We start from the raw sequence: 6,911 nt of genomic DNA, 5'->3' as shown, positions 1-6,911 counted from the left end.
GAGAATACTATATTAGGTATGTGTTGCCAAGTTTTAGTCCTACCCTTGTAAAACTTAAAGTCATTGGTTTGAAAGTGAGATTTTGTCAAAATGTAATGTCTAATAATATTTTAGGTTACTTACTTCTCATCTTTTCTGAGTGCTTTACTTTCTTTGTTTTTGGGGTCCCCCTTGCATTACCTTTACCTAATTATTCTAAGTGATTTTTCTATTTTTTGATGCATGCAAAATCTAGGTGATCCAGGCATGGTTGGGATGTGTTCTGGTGTCTTCCTGATGAGGAGTAAGTTGTTCATATTTCACAATCTATTATCTTGCCTCAACATCCTTTCTCTAATGGGTTCTGAGAAATCAAACTAGTCTTCCTAATTGGTAAACTTAATCAAGCACATATCTGAAAGAGGAAGCCATGAAAGTAATCTTCAAGCTATGTATATGATTATGGAATAATGGAAAGACCCACAAAGATGAAAATATAGGTTAGGAAGAAGGAAGAAGCTCATTCATTTTATAGAGGTAGATTATACCTTCTAAAGGAGAAGAGTAGATCTACGAGTTTTCTATTATGCACTAATGGAAGTGAAGGTGTCTTGTTCTACTTCTGAGGCTACAATGATTTGAGTAATATCCAAGGCTTTATATACACACAATAAAGGCACAATGTTGAAATAACTATTGCAAGCTTTTCATCATTGAGGCATGCTCAAGATCAAGCTTTGAGGCCATCAACTTGAGGTTAAGGGTAAAGTGCTGTTAGCTATACTCTAGTCTAGGAAATGTTGCTAAGAAAGGGGTTTTCCATCCCAAGGTAATGAAAAAGGTTACTTATCTAAAGGATTTGGGAGTAGAAAAACAAGTGACTTTAAAGTATGAATATTCTTTGGAGATTCTTGAAAGATACTTCTAGAAAAGTCAGTAGTGAAAATGTGATCCCGATTCAAAGGAAATGTATTGCTTAATGCTTAAGGTGGAAAGTGAAAGAATGAAGTGTGCAAGATAACAAAGGATTACTCGTGCTATGATTTTGAGTAGAAGGAAAGTTTGTTTGAAAAAAATATAAGTTTCTCTTTCTCCCCTACAAAATTTAAAGTCTTGTTTTGTTAAAGTGATTTTTGATAAATGACTTTACTCCAAGTAAAGCAATAGAGCTTCTGAGAATTTAAATTTTGATGTGCAAGAAAACAAAAAGTTCAAATAGCCATTGATCATGAAATTAAGATGAAAATATTTCTATTATAATCATTGGTCAAACTTAATTTCATTCACATCACACCAACATTCTAATTCCTATACCTATTTTATCAAAATTTCCTGCAATTGATTTCTTTAAGTATATTAAAATGACTATTTATCGAGAGCTATATCTTGTGCGGTCATAGAAAATGGAAATAAAAGATGCTAGTTACGATAAGTTAATAGGATTGGAGAGTGAATTAAAAGAGCTAACATACACATATTTCAAATTATATGATTTGGGCGATCTTCATAGAAGACTCAATTCTCAACCTATTCACCCAATCACTCAAAAAATTAAAGAGAGTGGAATGGTTGAGGAAACCAATTTTCCAATGGAAATTCATTCACTTGAGCTTGTGAGGGAGTGCATCAAGAGATACGACCTAGAAACAAAGTAGATTTTGTTTCCTAACCAATTTATTCTCATCTCAATCAACAAGGCACTTATGTAGTCCACGTTTGACATTCCCATGAAAGAGCAATATTGCAATGTTGATTTTGGATTTTCTATGTCTATATTTAATGAGAAGAAGACCCTTAGATGGGAATACATGTAGAGGAAATGGTTCTAGAATGCTCTCTCAAAGAAGAGAAAAATTTTGAAGACCCTTTTTGACACAAATTTGAAAAGAGATATAGTGGATATCCTCATAGTCCTCCTCAGATTAAAAGGAAAAGAGGAGATTTTGGAGTTCATTGAGCACTACTTCTTCCTGATACAAGCAATATGTGTTGAGGGTATATAGATAGACTAGGCATAAATTATTTGTGATGATCTTGCCTCATGGTTAAATTCGGCCACGTGATTTAAGTAATTTTACATGTCATCCTATTTGACATATGCCCTGGCTACTCACCACTTATGGCCTGACCTCCCTAGCATCCACAACTACAATGAGCATACTAAAGTATACAAGTTCTACCCACATTTGTAGTTGCAAAGAATTGAGGAGTATGTGGCTATAAATGATGCCTTCACAATGAGGCTATGCTAGGAATTGCAAGGATGCCATGAAAGGAGATTTTTGCTAGAGGAAATTTCGGCCATCAACCAATTTGGATGCTCATTCATCTAGTTTCTGAGTTTCTCTTATTTACAGATAAGAGCTTATGACAACTTTCCTAAGAGGCTTCCAAGGTATCCAAAAGACAAGGTGGTTCTAGTCTAATTTTGTTGACAGATCCTTGAGGTGAATACCTTTTGTTCTAATATAAAGAAGATAGTTGGGATTCTCTTTCATATAGTGTTTGGACTGTATTCATGTACTTCCATATTTGATTCTTAGAATCTAGTGAAGATATTTGAGACAAAAATTAAATTGTTAGACTATGAGGTACTTAGGCCTCAATATGATCCAATTAACTTTGTAAAGGATCACTTGAAGTTGGGATATGCCCATAGACATGTTTTAGATATTGAAGACTTTTGGTCTAGGTGTCCCAACAAGTACCAGACTCGAGAAAAGTTTTGGTTGTGGTTAACAATTAATGAGATTAAATTGTATAAAAATTTTGTTGATGTTTCTAACCTTGCAAATGATGGAGCCTACATGCATCCATATCCTATGAGAAGATCAAAGGCACCCCAATTTTGTCTACCCCATTTGTAGGTCTAGTCATAGACACTATGGAGGTTCTCATGAATGGAATAATAAAAAGAATGGATAAGTGGGTAGAGTGGACTCGAGTGAGGGAGAAAAGAACCAAGAGTACTAGTTGTATGAGAGAAGTATTTGTTGGAGCCACCCAGTCAACTACAACAATGACCGCTACATCTACTACTTCAACATCTGTAGGCCCATCATGTAGTGCCTCTCCCATTTGACTTCTGTAAGTCATCCTAATGGATGCAACCTTGTTGATCTTTTGCTATGATGGATCATGATTGTGACCATGAGTGGTCTACACCATTGAGGTGTTTGGATTTATCTTTCTATATCAATTGCTTTGATTATGATTTTGACTAATTTATGAGATTATGATATGATTTATGGTTCACTGAGGTTTGTGCCAGTGCTTACTAGGATCAATGTGGTATCATGAGGTTGTTCTATGATTACTAAATTGCCTCACAATAGGTGTTCCATAGTCATGCGCTAGGCCTAGCTTAGGAATAATCTATTCAAGCTAAGGACTACTTTTCCCCTACCATGAGGTGCATTTAGATTGTCAACCCAGAGACATATACTTGAAATGGTTGGCATAGTATGTGCACTAGGTACCTTGATGAGTCATTATGCTTGTGCTGCAGGAAAGTAAAAATGCAAAGGAAGGAAACTACACTATTGCTGTAGAAAGGAAACTACTGAATATATGAATGTTGAAAACACAATGACAAGATAACAGAGATTCCATCTTGACTCATCCATTAGACTATTCTCGCAGATGCTGTAGGAACGTTCATGAAGTGTGATGCTATAGGAAGGAATTAACTAGTTATGTCTTACTTAAAATACTGCTAATGCTTAGTAAAATGAATCTATTCTATCCTAATCTAATCCACCTTCCAAGTGGGCCCCCTTGGTTGGCTTCTCTAATCTACCAACGTAGGATAGAAACTAAAGAGAACTAATTCATTTCATTAATCAGTCATTACATAATTCAGAATTGTAAAACACAACTGCAACAAACTGTGAATCAGTGTTCTCTCTTACTCGATAAAATTTATCAAAACCAAAAAATAAAACTAAAAAACTTTACACACAGGAGTCGATCTCGACATATATAGGGAATCTACTCTTTATTACATAACAAAAAAGTAACTATCCTAAGTTAACTCCGTAGGAGAGAATATAGGAGAACAACTGAAAGTGAAAAGGAAGGATAACAGAATTGAGGAGGGAGCAATGAAGTCACGGCATCCACTTGTTACAATGTAAATGCAGAGAAGGTAATGGCTCGTAAAAACTCCTCCTTATTCGCTGCCATATTTCTTGGAGTGGTTATAACTTCCTTTTCGTGGTTGTTCCTTGATGCTCGTTTCTCCTTGAATGCTGTCGACAACAAACTTCTGGATTCTTCCGCTCATCCTTTAATCCTTATCATCAGGTTAGTTATGATATAAGACATATTTACAAATAAACATCCATCAAACTAAATTCAAGCATAAGAATGCACATTTGGATATTTATATGAAATACTGCATATTAGATATAATTTAAGCAAAGGATGACATCGTTTTTCTACCCCATAAATCATCAAAGGTTTATCAAACATAGGCTTATAAGTGTTAAAACAAGGATAAACAGAGTATCATAAAGTATCTTAAACATAACAAAATAAAGGCATTTTTTAGACTCATCATCTGCCCCCTGCTAAACTAATGCTTGTCCTCAAGCATTACACTTCTTTGTCAAAGATCTGAGCTCCCCAACTTTTGTCTTTCCATTTTTTCTGCTCTTGAAGGTGTAATAGAATCCTCTGGTCCTTTCCCATACTTCTCGCCTGTGGTCTTCCTACAACTTATCAAGTTTGTCAACATCAATATCATACAGGGGCCATAAAAGCATTGGAGGTTGCATGGTTAAAGGACACCATAGCTCTAGCCTTAGTTGCTTTCCCAGTTCTAAATATTTTGGAACTCTATATAATGCTACTTCCAAATTAATAGGACTGCGTGGCTCTAATTTCTTGAGAGAATTAGGTAACCGTGCCCATCTACCTCTTACTCCGATCATAGCTCTTTGGAATGCAAAGTAGGGAAAGTTTTCATATTTGGCATATACTTTGGATCTAGCAGCAAATACCTTCTTTCTAATGTCTGGATTACTCTTCCCATAGGTTAATGTAAACCAGTCTTGAAGCATTTCTTCTGGTTGTTTACTTTCTGCCCTCAAGGGTAAAGGTTTTGTTCTCTTCTCATCTCTGTAATTAACCAGTTGTCTATCATAATTCACCTCATTAGACATCCATGACATTAAAGCTTTCAAATGCACATCTCCTATATAGAGCAGAGGATTCCACTCAGTTTTTGCAGGAATGACAAAATTATGAATATACAATTCACACAATATATTTTACTACCATGGTGGTAAGGTTTGATACTGCCTATAAAATTCTTGTGCGGTTTTGAATTATGTATTTACATTTCTAAGGGTTAACATCAACTGAAACAAAAGATATTGTTCTTCCAAACAAAAAGCATATAGTCGAGGAGGTGGTCTGCAAGCAAGAGCTTGATCAGCTAATTCAAGTGCATGTTCCATGCACTGTTTTTGTCTTTCCTGCTATTCTTTCAATTCTTCAATCTCCTCATTTTGTGATGTTATGATCTTGCTCATTCTTTTCTTCTCCTCTTTCCATAGTGCTTCAGCAAATAAATGCTATCCATATAATTGGAAAAGGAGTTTTTGCAAGGTGACGACTCTATTATCCTCTTCATAATCCTTTTTCTTTTTCCATTCCTGCCATAGATGTTCCACCAAACTATTGATCCATGTTGACTTATAGGGGACTAAGGTAGTATTCGAATCATGAATTTCAGAAACTACTTCATTCTCATGGCTTGAAACACCTGGTAAATCCATTAAGGTTTTATTAATTTCTTGCTCACATGCTGCAGAAGGACTACCAGAAGCTTTTGTCATCTCAGTGTGAAGGGGAGAATGGTCAGAAATTATTTGCACAAGAGACTCTGGAGTAGGTGCTTTAGACAATATAGGATTTTTAAAAATCTACCCTCTCATTCTAGGGCTTCTCCGCAAAGGAGTCTCTTCTTGTACTATTGTCTTTTGCCTACTTTTCTATTTCGGTATCACTACTACAGGATTAGTTGCTACAGGAAGCTTCTTTGTTTTCTTCTATTGCTAAATTGTAGGACTAGGTTTTTGTTGAGCAACGATTTCTTTTGGTGACTTTTGTTTCCTTTTAGCTTGACTAGTAGTGGGTTTAGGGATTTCCTATTCAGGTGGAGACACATTCGCTTGAGTGGAAGCAAATTTTGGTTCAATCCCTTGTGCATTTTCTGTTTCAGCTCCCTCTTTATTTTATTCTACAGGCTCACTACTGGGAACTATGTTTTCCTCACCCTGCCGTTCACTAGGGTCAACTTGGGGTTGTAAGGTTTTAAATTTCACAAAGTTATCCCATGTCAAAGGGGACACGTCCCTAAGAGACCTTTCTATTAACAACTTAATCAAAGCATGGTGAGTGACAGAATTATCTTTCCCTTTTTGAGTCTCTTCCACACTAATATAGAGCATATTATACAAAATTTTTGGAAGATTCACGGCAACATTGTGCCTTATACAACTAAGAAACTTAAAATGGTGTGCATGTAAGTGAGAAAATCTGCCTTCATGAGTAAAATACCTGATGACATGCATTGCTAGGTCAGGGTATGGAGGCGGCAAAGACAATCTCTTACACCCCTGCTTTGTAACATCCAACGGAGGGTCATGTGGGGTAGTGAACTGGGCCCTTGCTGACCTAGCATCATGCGAGCTTGGATAATGCTCTCCAACAGGAGGTAACCTTGTTACTTTTACAATTCATTCTTTTGTTGCGATTACTGTCAAACCCCACACAGAAGCTTCACCTTTATCAAATGTCCTAGTGAATTATACAACTGCTTCTTCATCATATGCTGTTAAATTCAAACAATAACTTAACCACCCACATGCATTGAATCTTCTTACTGCTTCTACATCAGAGAGCAACAAAATGTGCTTGATCGG

The sequence above is a fragment of the Cupressus sempervirens genome, chromosome 1 (assembly GCF_028749045.1).
Source record: "Cupressus sempervirens isolate cs-2001-9-10 chromosome 1, ASM2874904v1, whole genome shotgun sequence".
NCBI lineage: Eukaryota > Viridiplantae > Streptophyta > Pinopsida > Cupressales > Cupressaceae > Cupressus > Cupressus sempervirens.
The sequence above is the reverse complement of the archived record's forward strand: the minus strand, read 5'-3'. Positions refer to the sequence as shown.